This window comes from Rhinolophus sinicus, chromosome 14 (genome assembly GCF_057876585.1).
Source record: "Rhinolophus sinicus isolate RSI-liver-muscle chromosome 14, RSI-T2T, whole genome shotgun sequence".
In the NCBI taxonomy this organism is placed as follows: domain Eukaryota; kingdom Metazoa; phylum Chordata; class Mammalia; order Chiroptera; family Rhinolophidae; genus Rhinolophus; species Rhinolophus sinicus.
Genome location: NC_142514.1, coordinates 129,391,384 through 129,409,438, shown reverse-complemented (window position 1 = coordinate 129,409,438; position 18,055 = coordinate 129,391,384). Strand labels below are relative to the sequence as shown.

Genomic DNA, 18,055 nt, shown 5'->3' with positions numbered 1-18,055 from the left:
ATGTCTTTTAATTGGAGCATTTAATCCATTTTATTTAAAGTGATTATTGATAGATATGTAGTTATTGACATTTATTATTTATATTTTTGAACTTTTCCCCCCTTCTTCTTCTTAAGGAAGTCCTGTGTGTGTGTGTGTGTGTGTGTGTGTGTGTGTGTGTATGTGTGTGTGTGTGTGTATGTCTATCCCAAGATCAGATTATTCTTTATTTAAGAAACAACATGTGATACAAATTCAAGATTTTATTTAAATAATTTGTAAGTAAAGTTAACATAATATCTCAGTGGTGAAGGAAAATTTTTAATAAAGCAAAACAATGAGTTATGTGAAGAAACAGAAGAGTGAACAGTGTTAACTGTGCCATTTAAATGATACATGATTTCAATTATTTTTTTGATAATAAGCAGCTTTGTGAACATCTATTCAAGGAACTGAAACCTTGCCTACTATGGAATTTGCAGTTGAATTAGAGCTTTGTTTCCTGCCTTTGGTCATTTTTAAGGAAACAAACGGAAATGGTTTTAAGAACTTATAAAAGTCTACTACCTACCAAAAGAAATTAAAAGTTAATGTGGTAAGCACTATAAGGAAAAAGTGAAAAGAAACACACACACACAGACACACATTGTACAGTTGACCCTTAAACAATGCAAGGGTTAGGGGTGCCAACCCCCCACTCAGTTGCAAATCCCCATATACTAATAACTTTTGTCTCCCCCAAAACTTAACTACTACTCTTGACCAGAAACCTTACCGCTAACATAAACAGTCTATAGTCATATATTTTTTGTGTTATATGTATTATATACTGTATTTTTATAATAAAGTTAGAGAAAAAATCTTACAAAGAAAACATAAGGAAGAGAATATGCACTTACAGTATTTATTGAAAAAAATCCACATATAAGTAGACTTGCTCAGTTCAAACCCATGTTCTTCAGGGTCAGTTGTAATTGTTTGTGGGACAGAGCAAGAGAAAACAGAATAACGAGAGAAGTGACTAGAAGTTCAGCCCACGCCAACCCCTTATTTGTTCTTGGTTGTCAGGGATTTCTGGCTGATCTTTTTCAATTTTCATTATTTTTCGTCAGTGGTTCTGGGTTTGCCTATATGTATCTGCCGTAGAGATACTTGTATGTCTCAGAATGGATATATTAAAAAACATAGGACATGCCAAGCTGGAACTGGTTAGCAATCGGGGTGACCCAGGGATTGTTCTCTGCTTTGAATATATGCTTCTGACCAGTCAGATCCCAGTTTCCTAGTTCTGGGGGCAGAACAGCAGGTGGTTCCCCTGAATGTTGAGCTCCTTGAGCTGAGTAAGCTCCCTGATTTCCTTAGACGGAAAGATCAGGTCATTATCCCTAAGGGTGAGTATCTGTAACTTTGTGAGCTTCCCAATATCTGGCGGCAGGATTTCAAAATTGTTGTCACGTAGGTAGAGTGCATGTAGGGTGGTCAGATAGAAGAAATTTCCTGGAAGAGAATTTTCATTCAGGTTATTGTAAGTCAAATCAAGGACCTCAAGAGCTGAGAGGGAGCCAAACCCTCGAGGCAAAGTGGTTAGTCTATTCATGCTGAAGTTCAGCTGCTTGAATTTTTGAAGGCTGCTGATATGTGGGGGCAACTCCTCAATCTGGTTATTAAAAATGTTGAGCACTTCCAAATTCCTCAGTTCTGCTATATTTGGTGGCATAGTTGTTAGCTTGTTGTGGCTGAGGACTAGTTGTGTGATGTGGGATAAGGAGAACAGGTCGTTGAGATCCAGCACGTTGGAAATGCCACTGTAACTCATGTCCACTTTTAGCTGGTTCTTCTCCTGGCTTTCCTCCACCAACTTTTTCAGAGACTTGGACTGTGGAGGGAAGCACCTAATAGAGTGGGCATGACAATGGCAGAGTCTCACAGGGTTCACAGGGTGCACTGCAGCAATGAGAGAAGTCCTTTTAATATTTATTGTAATACTGGTTTGGTAGTGATGAAGTCCTTTAGCTTTTTTTTTTTTTTTTTTGGTCTGGAAACTCTTTATCTCTCCTTTGATTCTAAATGATAGCCTTATCTGGTAAACTTATCTTGACTATAGATCTTTGTTTTCCATCACTGAATATTTTGTGCCAATCCTTCCTGGTCTGCAAAGTTTCTGTTGAGAAATCAGTTGACAGTCTTATGGGAGCTCCCTTGTAGGTAACTAAGTGCTCTTCTCTTGCTGTTTTAAGATTCTCTCTTTGTCTTTAACCTGTGGCATTTTAATTATGTTGTGTCTTCATGTGGACCTCTTTAGGTTCATTATGTTTGGGACTCTGTGCTTCCTGCACTTGTATGTCTATTTCCTTCACTAGATTAGGGACATTTTCATCATTACTTCTTCAAATAGATTCTCAATTCCTTGCTCTCCCTCTTCTCCTTCTGGTACCCCTATGAGGTGAATGTTGGTACACTTGATGTTGACCCAGTGGTCCTTTAAACTATCCTCATTTTTTAAAAATTCTTTTCTCTTTTAGCTCTTTCAATTGGGTGTTTTCTGCTACCTTCTCTTCCAAATCACTGATTCAATCCTCTGCTTCGTGATGTAATCTGCTATTGATTCCTTCTAGTGTATTCTTAATTTCAGTTATTTTATTCTTCATTTCTGACTTGCTCTTTTGTATGGTTTCTAAGTTTATTTTTTATGTTTACTATCTCTTTATTGAAGTTCTCACTGATTTCATCTATTCTTCCCCTAAATTTATTGAGCATCCTTATAACCAGTGATTTGTTTTTATTTTATTTTTTAAATTAAATTTATTGGGGTGACATTGGTTAGTAAAATTATATAGGTTTCAAGTGTACGATTCTGTAATACATAATCTATATATTGCAGTGTGTGTTCAATACTCAGAGTCAGTTCTCCTTCCATCTGCATATATTTGACCCCCTTTTCCCTTTCTACCAACCCTGCCTCATCCCCCTTACCCTCTGGTAACCACTAAACTGTTATGTGTATCTGTGAGTTTTTGTTTTGTTTGTTTGTTTGTTTGCCTTGTTCATTTGTTGCTTTCAGTTTTATATACCATATATGAGTGAAATTATATGGTTCTCAACTTTTTCTGTGTGATTTACTTCACTTAGCATAATAATCTCAAGATCCATCCATGTTGTTCGTGGTGATATTTCATTTTTTTCATTTTTTCAAATTAATTTTGTTTTAATTAGTTTTAGGTGTACAAAGCAACATAATAGTTAGACATTTACACCCCTCATAAAGTGATAACCCCTCTCCCCTAAGCTTCTACCCCTCTGACAGCTTATATAGTTATAACCATTGTTTTGAACTCTGTATCTAGGAGATTGCTTGCCTCTATTTCATTTAGTTCTTTTTCTGGAGTTTTCTCTTGTTCTTTCATTTGGGACATATTTCTTCACCTTCTCATTTTGGCTGATTCTGTGTATTTGTTTCTATGTATTAGGTACATCTGCTGTGTCTCCCAGTCTTGGCAGAGTGGCCTTATGTAGTAGGGGTCCTGTGGGGCCCAGTGACACAGTCTCCCTGATTACCTGAGTTGGGTGATCCAGGAATGTCCCTTGTGTGAGTTGTGTGTGCCCTCCTATTGTAGTTGAGCCTTGATTGCTGTTGGCATATCTGGGGCAGGGACGGGGGAGGAAAGGGTTGACCCTCAGGCTGACTGGCTGTGAGGATTAGCCATGACCACAGCATATGAACTGCTATGTGGATCTGACCCAATGGAGAGGGCTTTACCCCAGTGGGGTTCCAGTGCCTGTTGAGACCATCCTTTGTGTGTCTTTTGTGGAACTAATTTGTTGGTGCTCTGTTGTGGTCTGAAGCCGGCCACCAGGTATGTTGGTTCTGGGGCCTCTTGGGAGGGGCTCTGGTGCAGACCCAGGTTAGACACTGCTTGTGCCTGGCTGGGGGCCACCTGGTAGGAGTTACAAAGTGCTCTGCAGTAGGCAGCTGCCTGTGTTGGGCCTGGAGGCACGCGGGAGAAGCCATGCTGTTAACCAAGGCTGGCTGCCACCAGCACCAGGCTGGGGCCACCCAGCAAGAGTCCCAAGGCATGCTGAAGCCAGCCACCACACTCCTGGGGCCTGTGGACCCCTGAGAGTTACAAGGGATGTCTGCAGCATGGGCCCAACACCAGCCACCTGTTAGGCACAGCCACCGAAAGAGCCCTGAGTAGCCCACGATCTGGGTGGGGCATGCTCCCAGGGAGTTACCACCGTGGGGCAAGCAGTGTCTAATGCAGACTCAGATTTGGTACCACTGCTGGACCTGACGCCACTCAGCAAGAGGCACAGGGCACGCTGATGCCATCTGTCATGTGCCTGGCGCCTGCGGACCCCTGAGAGCCTTTAGGAAATTCTGCAGCATGAGCTGAGGCTGGCTGCCTGCTGCTGCAAGCTCATTTAGGCCTTTTTTGTTGAACCTTAACCAGAGAGTGATCAAGTGCTGGGTGCTGAAAAAGTTAAGCAGAGACCTCCAGAAGACAAGTCTTTCAAATGGAGAAAGAGGGCAAAGGAGGCCAAAAATTGGCAAAAAGTAAAAAAAAAAAAAAAAAAAATGAAAAAAAACTGGAGCTTTGGCTATTTCCTGCCTATCAGGCAGGCCCTGAACCCAATTCCCTTTTGCTTGGTCTTTGGGACAAGGCTGAGTTAGCAAGCTATAAATTCCACCAGTATAAGTGTGAGGAATGTGGAGATGAATGTGGGGAAGTTTTCGTTCCAAAGGAAAGGGCACGATAGTCAGCCAGCTGGAGATGGAAGATAGAAAATGTCCCAAGTGTGAGCCAATGGAGATTTGAAATTAGAATCTGGACTCAACCTGCATCTAGCTTTTAAGATTCTAATTGTAAGAGGATAGGGCTGTCAAGTAGTTGGAGGAAATTTTGTAGAGACCTGAAGTGACACTGGATTAATCTGCCAAGATAAATGATTAGCACATTTATCTGATCAGTTCAGTGAGTGTATCTTCTTGGCAAGGAGAAACATGCATGCAGCGAACTGGTGACCTGGAGGGAAAGGGTAAAAGAAGAACAGAGCCCTGCGAAGGTGAGCAGGAGAAGATCAGCTGGTGTCCAGAGAAGCCCATCTGGCTTTGCCATCAAAGGCAGCTTGACAGAGACGGGTTGTCTAAACAACTTGCCAAAGTCCCAGTGGGTTGTGGATGACACCCTCGCATAGAACTCATGGCCTGGGATCCCGGCCTGGAGCTTACTTTGGAACTTGCTGTGAAGGATCATTTTTATTGGGAAGTGTGGTTTGGAATGTAAAACGGTTGAGGACTTTGTCTATCTTTGAAGATCAGTGTTTGCTGGCGTAAACCAAGGCTTTCTGGGTTCTCGGATATTGAACAACCCCCTCTTTCCTCACCATGATTAAACTAGGTATGAACAATGAGTATGTGGGAACTAAGAATTCAAGGATGATGACCTTCTTAGGGTATGCTTTGAATGGAAGAATTTAAAACTATGTTCGCTTAATACAACCTCACCCAGTCATAGGCTGGGAGGATAGCAGAAAAGGTATTGTAGTAATGACCAGCAGTGGGGACTCCGGGCCAAGTCTACCATTAATGTGTGAAGCTGGGCAAGCCATTTAACCTCTTATGTGTCATTTTCCTTACCTTTAACGTGGAGATAATAATATTGTCTATTCTTCCCATGTCAAAGTGAAATAAGATAATAAGTGCCCTAGTGCTTACATATGAAAAGTGATTCAACAGCATTACGTGAAACGGCTTGAGAGTCTGGGTTTAAATCCCAATTCTATGATTTACCACCTGTATCATCTTGGACATGCTTCTTAACTTGTCAGTGTCTCAATTTCCTGATCTTCAAATACCTCTCTCAAAAAGTTGTTGTAAAGACTGAATGATGTATGTAAAGTACCAAGCTTGTAGATGGGGGATGATAAATTACACTGGATACATGTTAAGTTCTTAGATTAGTACTTCACCTGGTATATGGTCAATGCTAGTTATTATTATTATTAGCATTAATTTTGCTACCAGATATGAAAAGAACATTTTGAGGCAAAATTTCTCTTGCCTGTCTAGAGAATGGCTGAGTAAAACAGAAGTAATCTAATTTATGCAAACAAACCTGAGCTTTGTTGGACGTAGATCTTTTCCCACCATCTCCGGAAATCCTGTTTCACAAGAGTTTTCATTTTATTCAGATAGAAACAATGAAGGAACTAAAACCACTAACAATATTTAATGCATTGGAAGAACCAAAACTGAGGATAGGCTTTGGACGTGATTCCTCAGCAATAACTTAGCAACCACAAGAATAATGTTCTGCCAGAAACCTCAAAGTCAGGGTGGTGTCCTGCCACCAACTCACCACAAGAGATTGTACCAAAACAGTGGGGTAGAAGGAGCACACATTTTAAAAATTACAGGACAAACAAATGCAAATCCAAAATATTCATAGGCAGAATATATGATAATCTTATAACATCCACAACTGCTAAGAAAGAACTAAGTACACTAGGATCCTTTATTGAGTAAAAGCTTAATGGTACGGGAACAAAATTGGTTAAGCTTGCTAAAAAGCTAATAAAACATCTAGATATTTATTTTTCTAGCCCAAGGACCTAATGGGTACATTAAAATTTTTTTCTACCCATTACATCTTTTTGGAAGCAGTACTATTTTTGCATTTAATGAGTTTCTGAAAATGTATATGCAAAGCTTAATATATAAAAATCAAGCAATAGCCTTATATGTTATGTGAGGAATTTTATCCCCAAGAGCTAAACAAATTATAAAGTCCCTAGTATATGTTATAAATATTTTAATCTTGGATTAAAAATAGAAACCTTGGTGTTATACAATGTATATGTAATTATTAAAAATGTTCAAAACACAAATTAAACATTAAATAGGAACAATAAAATTTCTAATCTGAAATAATTTCTAACCTCAAATTCTTCTCTTAGCCTCCATGAAATGAGGATTTAGTGTTAGGAAGGAGGACTCTCTGATGAAAATGTAAAATTACTGGCTTAGGCAGTGTATTGTGCAGAGGAACGAGCAGACTGATAGATAGATTATGATACCATCAGTTTCTTGCCAAATTTCTATCTTGGGTCAACATGGTAGAATGATTATACAAGTCAATCTTGCTTTTTCCGTCCTTCAATGTCCTTAAAGTAACATAAGTGATAATAAAAAGGAATTAGAGTTGGCATATTTAGCAAAAACTAAGAATAAAAAAATACAGGCTACCCAGTTAAATTTGGATTTCAGATAAACAATGAGCACTTTTTTTATGAGTAGGTCCCAATGCAATAATTTGGACTTACTGTATTTACATGGCAACCATAAAAGGAATAAACCCATAGCACTATACCATTAGCAGATCATAATTATGAAGAATTTTGGATTGCACCAGACTGGATTTATCCTGTAATTCTACTTCTGTATTTACCTGCTAGAAAGATATATTTGCAGAGACACCTGTATAAGAATGTTCATAGCCGCTTTATTCAGTCAAAAATCTAGAAACAACCAAATGCTCATCAACTGTATTATAGATAAACAATTTGTATTTCTAACAAGTTCCCAGGGGTGCTAATGCTGGTTCAGGCACTATACTTAAAGAACTATTGTTCTAGAGAAATCTATAAAAACAGATTGGAACAGAAAGAAAGATAAAAGATGAAAAGAAACTGCCAGCTCAGAGTCAGGGTGACTATAAGTCAAGAGCAGTAGGAGGCCCTGAGATAATTAATTATCTGGATAATTAATTACAGACCTATATCCAGAGCAGCAAAACTAGTCATGACCCTGACCTCCCCGCACCCACCCACACACACACACATCACCACCACTGAATAGCCAACAGCAGCAGCAGCCTTGGATCCTGGGTTATAACCCCAAGAGAATATCCCTCCAAATAATGGGGGCTTCCTACCTGGGAGGGATAGTGGCATGTGGGAGTGGAGGACTGAGAAAGATAAATTGGAACTTCAAAGATGGACTCAGAAGGAATAAACAATGTAAGTCATCTCTGCGAAAGTAAAACAATTCACCGGAGTCCTCCAAGGCCAAAGTAGAGCCCTTCCGGTCTGGCCATGAGGCGAGGAGATGGGAGTGAGAGGGAAAGGGGTCTTCAGCCTGCTTGCCTGCCCATGCCCAAGTCCCTAAGTGGAATTTCTTGGTCAAGTCTCTACCCACTTACATGAAGATCACAGCTGCCTTTTCTTTTACTGTTGGGGGAAATGAGCTGAGCAGCTGCAGAGGAGCCCATGCCAGGTACCTAAAATCATAAAAATATGAACAGACAACTAGGGATTACTAGGCATCTGAGGATGACCAGACATCACGACTAGGAAGGGCAAGAAGAACAAATTGGCGACAGGAAGCAGGCATAGCTCAGAAAGCAGAGAACTGGAAAGAAACACTAATTTATGTACTAGGCGATATTTGAGAGGCTAGCGCATGCATAAAACAAAAATATGAACAATCATAGCCTACGACTGCCAAAGAAATGTAATAGAAACTAAACATGGCTGAGGACTGTGCCTCTTACTGTTTCTCTCTTGTTTTCTTTGTAAATAATAAAGGCAAGACTCAATAAAATATGCACAAAAACTGTGAAATAGAAAAAGATGTGATCCTGCCAGAGCAGAGCTGTGGGTTGGCAGGTGGTGCGGCCGTGGGATTCCTCAAACTGCTCATGAAACTGCAAGTGTAGGAAATTCCAGATTCCATGTGGGAAAGGCATTTTAGGGGTGGCATGTGTAATGTGTGAAAATCAGGTTGTATAAAAGTTGAATATGTGAAAATTAAGAACCATATGTGTCCACATTCCACTTGGCTTTCCCCAGAGCTTAGTAATAGAAATGTTTCAACTTGAATTCAAGGTCACCATAAAATAACTAATAACTATATATCATTTTACCACTTAATAGTTTACAAAATACATTTACTAATTATTATATTTAGTCCTGATCCTGAAAGGCAGCTAACATCCCTGCTCTACTCTTGAGGGAACAGAAGCAGCCAGCAATTTATATTTTCCTTCCAGCATATATATAAAGACTTGTCAGAAAGGCAGTTTTGCAAATTGTTTCCCAAAGGATGTTCTGCAGATTGTTGATCCCACAAGACAGTGGCTCTCACTTTAGTATGCATCAAATTGCCTTAATGTCTTGTAAAAACAACCACAGATTGCTGCTCCCATCCCCCAACCCACCCCCCAGTTTCTGATTCAGTAGGTCTGGGTTGGAACCTGAAAATTTACATTTTTAACAATTTCCTCAGAGATGCTGCTTCCCTCTTCCAGGGTTCACACTCTGAACGTCAGTACCGTAAGATACTCTCTCAAGAAAGGGTCCCATGGTCAAATTGAGAAGGATTTACTGTGTAACAGGATACAAAATAGCATCTGCACTGTAAGGGAAGGAGTAGGAAAATGGGAATAGTTATAATAAAATAATAGGATTGTGAATAATTTTTATTTCAAAAATCTTTTAAAATACAATGAGTATCTTTTCTTTCAAACTAAAATTAAGGGAGAGAATATAATGTACTGAAAAATAACTAAATGATCATCTACAAAGCTTAATGAAAATTTCTTAATGATCTGGGAGTGACTTACAATTTAATCTTAACCATAAACCTTGAAATAGATTTATATTTTTTTAACTCTGTGTGTGTGTGTGTGTGTGTGTGTGTGTGTATGTGAGAGAGAGAGAGAGAGAGAGAGGACTAGAAGGAACTGCCCCAGTATTTTTATAGTGATTGTCTTTGAATTTTGAGCTTATGCGTAATTTTGTTTCTTCTTTGTACTTTCTACAGTTTGTAAACATTATTTACACAGTCAGGAAAATAAATTGTAATTTATTTAAAAAGTGTTTAGAGTCTGTTAAGAATCTCAATTTAAAATAAAATGCCCACCCCACCCCCTTTTAAGGCCACTTTAAAAATTCTACTTTTTTGTTTAAGCAAACTCACTGATAGAATTACACATTTCTTGTAACATAATTCATACACAAGGCAATTGGGGGCTATTTACTAGTACAAAAGAGGGATTATACCATTAAATCAACGAAGATCAAATTACCACATTTCATTGCATATAGGGTATAATTAAGGCAAGTTCAAACTAGACTAATCTTTTTTTCTTCTTTTCCCCCTTGCTCCCCATTATAATCTAATTTCATCTCCTTGCCTACTATTTTTATGTATTTTACCCATTGTTTGAAAACTGCCCCAAAGTTACAGGCCAACTTCTGATAATAAGTGTTTTGTTAAATTTAGAGAAAAAGGGTAAACCTGTGCACATTGTGATATGTTGATTACAACAACCAGTTGCCAAAAGAGTGAGCTCCTGTGCTACAAGTTCATGCTGTACAAGTTTCACTAAAGGGAAAACATTCTCCTTAGAGAAAAAAAAATGAATCAATAGTTCAAAATTAGCTGAATTTTAAAAAAAAAAAACAAAACAAAAGACATTTCCCAGATAGACTCAATACAATTTTTTTGCAATAGGTAGCGTAAGTCAGACTGATGCTGTTTAAAATGACCCCAAATGGTTCTTATATCTGTAATATGTTTATGAAAATATCCCTTCAAATATCCGGTTAGTAATGCACATATTGTATATCTGTTAAGCGCCAAATTTTGTAAGATCTACAAATAGTTTTCTGTCATGAAAGATCTATTCTCTAAATTGGTAGAGATCAGATTTACACATAGAAAACAATAAAAGACAAATGAAGGACAGTAGACATGAGTGGCTAAGTGAAGTTAGCCCACTAAACAAGGGTAGGGGCTACATCCTAATAATCATCTTCAAACCTCTGTAAACACAGCTGGAACAGATCAGTGACCGTTCAAGGGGGTTAGCAGTATGGCAATTCCTAAAGTATTTTAAAATCTACTAAAGTGACTTCTTGCACTGGGAAGTCCTCAGTAAGGAGGCATTTCTCATTTTTCTCCTGCTGCTACCTGCCTTCAGTAGATTTATGTCCTACTGCAAGCTAATGAGGGAAATAGACAAGGGGGAGTATTTCCTCTTGGGGAGGTATGGCTGCAAGTAAGAGAAAAGCCCACTCAAATGGACACAATAAAAAGGAAATCACATATCTCACAAGATAAGAAGCATAGAACAAGGGTGGGTCCCAGGTGTTGGAGGTTCCTGTCAGGGAACCAAGTTTCTTTATCTGCACCTGTCCATCTCCATCCTCAGGCTTGTAGCAAAACAGGAGGCCCTCCCAGGTGTGGACATGGTCCAGAGCAGGAATGGGCAAACTATGACCCATGGGCCAAATTCCGACCGCCACCTGCTTTTGTAAATAAAGTTTTATTGGAACACATGAGTTCCTTTACATAGTGTCTGTGGCTGCTTTCACCTTATACCAGAAGAATTGAGCAGTTGCAGCAGAGCATTTGAAAAGTTCTCACAAAGCCAGGCCAGGTGAAGAGACAGCCAGACCACGGCTGCTCATCGCTCACGTTATCCCTTCCTGTCCCTAGTGATCCATCCATCCATCCACCCAACCATGGATCCATACTTTCACACACACACTTGTTGGATACTGTATGGGGACTTTAAGCTGAGATGCATGCACACACACACACACACACACACACACACACACACACGGCCCTGTTTTAAAAAGCGAGAGATCCCAGACACCTGCTTTTTAGAAACTGATTTCTGACCTGCTTGACTCAGAACATTTCCAAACCCTTGTTCCTTGTTGCTCCCGATCCTTGGAATAATCATTCTCTGACCTCTCCTCCCCTTTCAGGCTTAAAGCGTCTTCTTCATGGGGTTCCTTTCCATAGTGAGTCTGATTGTTCAGTAAGCTGAGACTGTGAGAGTGCCAGGCAGGAAGAAGAACAAACAGAGTAGTGTCTACTGAGGGTCTCCTGTGAGCCGTGCATTGTGCAAGGCACTCTACATACACGTTTTCTGCCTTCATATCCGAAGTCACTGCAGTCAGGCATGAAGAACCTTGGCGGGCAGCTGAGGAAAGGAAGGGAGAAGGATGCTTTCACTGATAGTTACTGGGGAGAGATTGTTTTCCAATTTGTTTGACAGTTACCTGGGATCTTTTCATCCTCAGCCTCCTGCTAAACTAGGTATTCTTCCTTCCTTTCTTCCTTTCTTTTTTCTTTTCTTTTCTTTTGTTTTCTTTCTTGCTTTCTTTCTCTTTCTTTCCTTCTTTCTTTTTTTCTTTTCTTTTTTTCTTTCTTTTTTTTAAATTAAAGTTTATTGGGGTGACAATTGTTAGTAAAGTTAAATAGATTTCAGGGGTACAATTCTGTGATACATCATCTATATATCACATTGTGTGCTCACCACCCAGAGTCAGTTCTCTTTCCATCACCATATATTTGACAGATATTCTTTCTAGTCCTTCCCTTCCCTAGTCTTTCTGAGGCCTTGGAAAATTCTAGAGGGAACCTAGAGATGACTCTGAAAAAATATTCCATTGTAGGTGACTTAGGCTTAAAAAAAAAAAAAGCTTGTACAAAATGTTAACAAGACTAATCACAAAGGGAATGATGTCAATTTTCTGTAAAATGAAATGTAAAGAGAACTATCATGTATTGAGCCTCTACTATGTGATTTGTATATTAATCTCACCTCATGTCCACAATAGCCCTGTCATATATTGCAATTACTTAAGAATAGATTTGGCTGCAAATTGCAGAAAACCTAACCACAGTAGCTTAAAAAATTATGGGTTTAGTAGTCCAGTAGGTGGTGCTGGCATTGATTCAGCTTCTCAATGAGCACATCAAGGAACTAGTTTCTTTTTCTGCATCACTATCCTTAGCAAGTTGACATTTAGTCTTATGCGTGTCATCTCATGATTGCAAGATGACTACATCAGTTCTAGATATCATATCTACATTTAAGGTAGAACTGAGAGGAAAGTATAGGGCCAGCTACAATAGTCCAATTTCATTAGGAAAGCAAAAAATTTTCCCAGAAACCCCCACATCCAACTTCTAGGTAGGGATCGTTGGCCAGAACTGGATCAGATGGATACCTTTTGTTGCAAAGGAAGTGGAGAAAGCAGACAATAGGATTGTCAGGGTAGCCGAAGACTAGGGATGGGCAAACAGCAACCAAATCTGGATGCTGCCTATTTTTGTAAATAAAGTTATGTTGCAACATATCCACACCCATTCATTTAAATGTTGTGTATGGCTCTTTTCATGCGACTGTGGCAGAGTTGTGACAGAAACTAAATGGCTTGCAAAATCTAAAATTTTACTATCTGGCCTCTAACAGAAAAATGTGCCAGACCTGCCTTAGGCCACTATCTAGGTTATGGACTTTCCTCCCCCAGACAAAACTGGGATAGCTTCCCATAGCAAAAAGAGGGGGACGCTGTCACGGGGTAGGCCACTAATGTTATTTCCCACATGTGGCTATTGTGTTCTGTTTTCGAAGAGGAGACTAAGTCTCGGAAAGGTTAAGTAACCTAAGAACAGAGGTTGAATAAGTAAAGTCGTAAGGTCAGACTCAAGCCTCTCTGACGTATCCTTTTGACCATATCGTACTGGTATTCTTGTGAGTATTCTCATCTCACAAGAGAAATGTGTCATCACAAGCTGTGAAAGAGTTGTGAGATATTGACCTGTTATTCATTTCAGCCCTTAAATGAGTTGTACATAAGGACAGAGAGCCAATGAATCTCTCTTAATAGGTTCACAAGGTAATGAAGCATTTACTTTTAAATTGCATTTCAATGCTGATTTCCCATCTTCTCCTTCTTCTGCATATATACACAAGCTTGTAGACCATAATCTGCTTTAGGATAGGTGTTTTTTTCCTTTCTTTTTCTCCCCGCACTTTGCATAGTGCCTAACACATAATTAGGACTCAAAAGTGTGTTGTAACACCCACTCCCCTCTCCCCTCATCCCACAATTGTCTCATGTCAAGTAAATCCATACCATTCATGTTTGCATGTATTAGCTCAGCAATGAGACTGTGAATTATATCAGTGGATACCCACTCTGCACTCATCATATGCAGAATGACTGAATGACGTCCCCACAGTCCACCATTAGCCCCTGGGAATTGAAAATGATTGCAGTTGCAATCTAAGGGCAACATGAGTCACCTTTGGCCTGGCTGGTTTGTCCCATTGGTGTATAATGGCTGCAGCATCTATCATCTATATGGATCTCAGACCTCAACCTTGGGCTGCCTCTGTCCGTTTATTTCCTCTGCAACCTTGAAACAGTAGCACAAGGGTTAAGAGATCCAATAACAGCATACTCTGGGACAAAGGAAAAGAGCAAAGTTTGAAAAAAAAAAAGGCATTAGCAAATCTTTTTTTTCTTTCTTTCTTTTTCTCCATAACTCAATCTAAGGGAAACTGAAAGAAACCATTTCTCTTCCCTTCTTCCATTGCAGTTGTCTTAAGCTTTCTCAAAAGCTTGTTACCTCTCTTGCCTGCAGTTCTTAGACATTTCCTTAGTCTGGAAGATTGTTCTTCTTTCCTACCCGCATACACCTTCCTCAGGCGAATTCCCCTTCTAAGGTTTTACTTTAGAGTCAGCTTCCTCCAAAAAGCCTTTCTCAATAGTTGAAGATGTCCTTGATGTCACAACCATAGCATCCTGTACACTGGGCCTAATTATCTGCCTGTTTGTCTCTTGCATGAGTTTATAAGCAAAACCTATCTGGCTTATCCCATGTGCTCAATTAACTGGCAAATGAAAGACTGAGAACAGGAATAAGAATTCCTCCGGCCCCAACCCTTCCCATGGGTCAGACCAGGGAATTCCTACTTACATTTGATTCATTCTCTCTTCCCTAGAGGTTTCTATTTGTTCCTGGACTTTGGAAACTGTTAACCAGAGTGTCTTTGTTTGGAGATCTTATCTGCACCCTTCACCACCGGGTGTCATTTTCCTCTATCTCTCTAGCCAGGCATTCCTCTGCTGCCAGAGACATCCATCTCAGTTCTTTAAGTGGTGGAGCCTGGCGTCCTGGACAGGGTGCAAAAGCTACAGTGTAATCTCACTTTCTTTCAGGGCCACTGACCAGAGGAAACAAAAACTCCACTGATTGGGCCCTCCTGATGCTGACCAGCCAGGGGTTCTGTAGTTTCCTCAGTGTTTAAAATTCCTTATCTGGCATTGCTTGCAAATCAGCAGGCCCACAGGTCAATGGAGGTTTATCTCCAGAGTTGGCGCTTCAAAGAGATAATACACACCCCACTCCCCTGGGCAGATAGCGGTGCCAGTGAGAGACAGGAGCAATTGGGATCAGTCAACCCAACACATAACACAACCCATTAACCGTTTAAAAAGATTAAAAAAAAATTTTTCAATCATAGTTGACATTCAATATTATATTAGTTTCAGGTGTACAGCATAGTGGTTAGACATTTATATAACTTACAAAGGGATCCCCCGATAAGTCTTGCACCCACCTGACACTATTTATAATTATTACAATATTCTTGACTATATTCCCTACCATTAACCGCTTTCTAAAAGCAAAGTTTATTTTACTTTCTTCCCCATTATAAAAATAATCAGTGCTCATTATAGAAAATTAGGTAAATAACAAAAAGTGGAAAGAAAAACATTTCTTGATAATTTAGTATGTTTGATATGTTTCTCTTTAGTCTTTTACTGGGTTATTTCTTTAATAGTTGTGGTCATATACATTTTATAATAAACATAAATTCATATCCTGGCTTTTCATTTAAAAATATAACAAATATTTCCTCAACTTTTTATGTTATTGGGTAAATACAGTTTCAAGAACAGCACAATGTGTATATATTGAATAACTTATTTTACTGCTTCCTTATTGTTACGTATTTAGATGATTTCCAGTATTTTTCATCTGAGTTGTTATGAATGTCGTTGAGCATAAAGCTTTTCCTAAATTTACACATATTTCCTTAGGCTGAATTCCCAGGAGAGATCAAATTATATGAATATTGAAAATTCTTGGCTTATATTGTAAGGCAATTTGCCAGAAAAGCTCTACTAGTTTATGCTTCTACCAGCAATGTTTCAGAATCCCAATTTATTACACCCTAACTGAGGCTAGATACTAGTATGTGCTTCAGTATTGCGTATTCGGATAGGGAAAACAAATTCCTCATAGGCTTCACTTATATATCTTTCACTATTAATGAGGTTAAATATTTTTTCTCAAGTAAATATTTCTTTTTTGGGCATAATCTATGTCCTTTTTCACCTCTCTACTTGGCCCTTTAATATTTTTTTTGGTACTTTTCATGTGAGATAATTGTTATCTTCCATATGTACCGCATATACTCTCTTCTTGTTTGTTGCTTTCAATTTGATTTTGGTTTGTCTGGGACACAGAAGAACAGTTTTTGGTACTCCAATGTATTGCTTTTTAACAGTTTGTTAACTTTTGTTACTTTTAAACTTGAATTGCCTTCCTTCTTGAGATTTGACAACCGTTCTTTGTTTGCTTTGATTATGTTTGTTAGCTAGTTTGTTTGGCTTAGGAGAGGAGTGATAAAGAACCCCAAATCTATTTTTTTAAAAAAGAACCCCATTTAAAAAAAATTTATTAATTATTTATTTTCCCCCACTTTCATTTATTTAATTAATTTATTTATTTGTTTATTTTAAAAATTTATTGGGGTGACAATTGTTAGTGAAATTACATAGATTTCAGGTGTACAATTCTGTATTACATCATCTATAAATCCCATTGTGTGTTCACCACCCAAAGACAGTTCTCCTTCCATCACCATATATTTGATCTCCCTTACCGTCATCTCCCACCCCCTAACTCCCTTACACTCTGGTAACCACTAAACTATTGTCTGTGTCTATGAGTTTTTGTTTCTCATTTGTTTGTCTTATTCTTTTGCTGTTTTTGGTTTATTTACCACATATCAGTGAAATCATATGGTTCTCTGCTTTTTCTGTCTGACTTATTTTGCTAAGCATTATACTCTCACGATCCATCCATGTTGTCACAAATGTTCCTATAGCATCTTTTCTTACCGCCGAATAGTATTCCATTGTGTATATATACCACAACTTCTTTATCCATTCATCTATCGAAGGACATTTTGGTTGTTTCCAAAATTTAGAGTCAGGGTGCCTAAATTTAAATGCCAGCTCTACCACCCCGTTGGTCTACAATGTTTGACAAGTTACTTAAACCCAGCACCTCAATTTTCTCATCTGTAAAATGGGGACACTAACATACACCCACCTCAAATGGTTGTTGTGACAATTAAATTAATGTATATAAAGCATTTACAACTGTTCTTAGAAGCTTACAGTAAGTGCTATGTAAGTTTTGTGTATTAATAGTTATTTATTGTAGATTTAAAATTTGATAGAGCTAACTTCTGTTTTCCTACTTTAAAAAATTGCTTATTTTTCAAAAAATTTCTTGGATAGTTTCACGTACTTGTTTTCAGGATGAAATCATGCTCCTAAAAAGATTTCCAATGATAATTTTATTGGCCTTGACCTATCTAGTTTAGTGTAGGTTCTATACTATGGTAAGAGGCAGTGGTAAGAACAAGAATTAGAGCATCAGATACCCCTGGGTTTTTGTGTATCACAGTTTTGCCACTTTGTAACTGTCTGACCTTGGTTCAGTTACTTCCCTGAGATTTAGTTTCCTTATCTCTAAAATAAAGTAGGAGTAGTAATAATAGAACCTGCCATGACCCAGATGCCCACCAGCTGATATATGGATAAATAAAGTATGATATATTCATACTATGGAATATTATTAATATTCGGCTGTTAAAAGGAATTAAGAATGATATATGCTACAAAATGGAAGAACCCTGAAAATATTATGCTAAATGAAAGCAGTCCCCAAGACCCCATATTTTATTATTTCATTTATTAAAATGTACAGAATTAGGCAAATCTATAGGGACAGAAAGTAGATTAGTGATTGCTTAGAGCTTGAGAAGATGGGAAACTTGAGGGTGATAACTGAAGGATACCAGTTTCTAGTTACGCCTCACAGGTTTGACCTGATCGATGGTGCCAAGATTGCGTGCCTGCATCCTTGTTGCAAGGAGACTAACTACTACCCTGAAATACTTAG

At 38.6% G+C, this 18,055-nt stretch overlaps 1 pseudogene; it reads right to left on the bottom strand.

The window, feature by feature from the left end:
• Positions 1-1,026: 1,026 nt before the first annotated feature.
• On the bottom strand, positions 1,027-1,711 carry LOC109451376 (ras suppressor protein 1 pseudogene; annotated as a pseudogene).
• Positions 1,712-18,055: the final 16,344 nt, after the last annotated feature.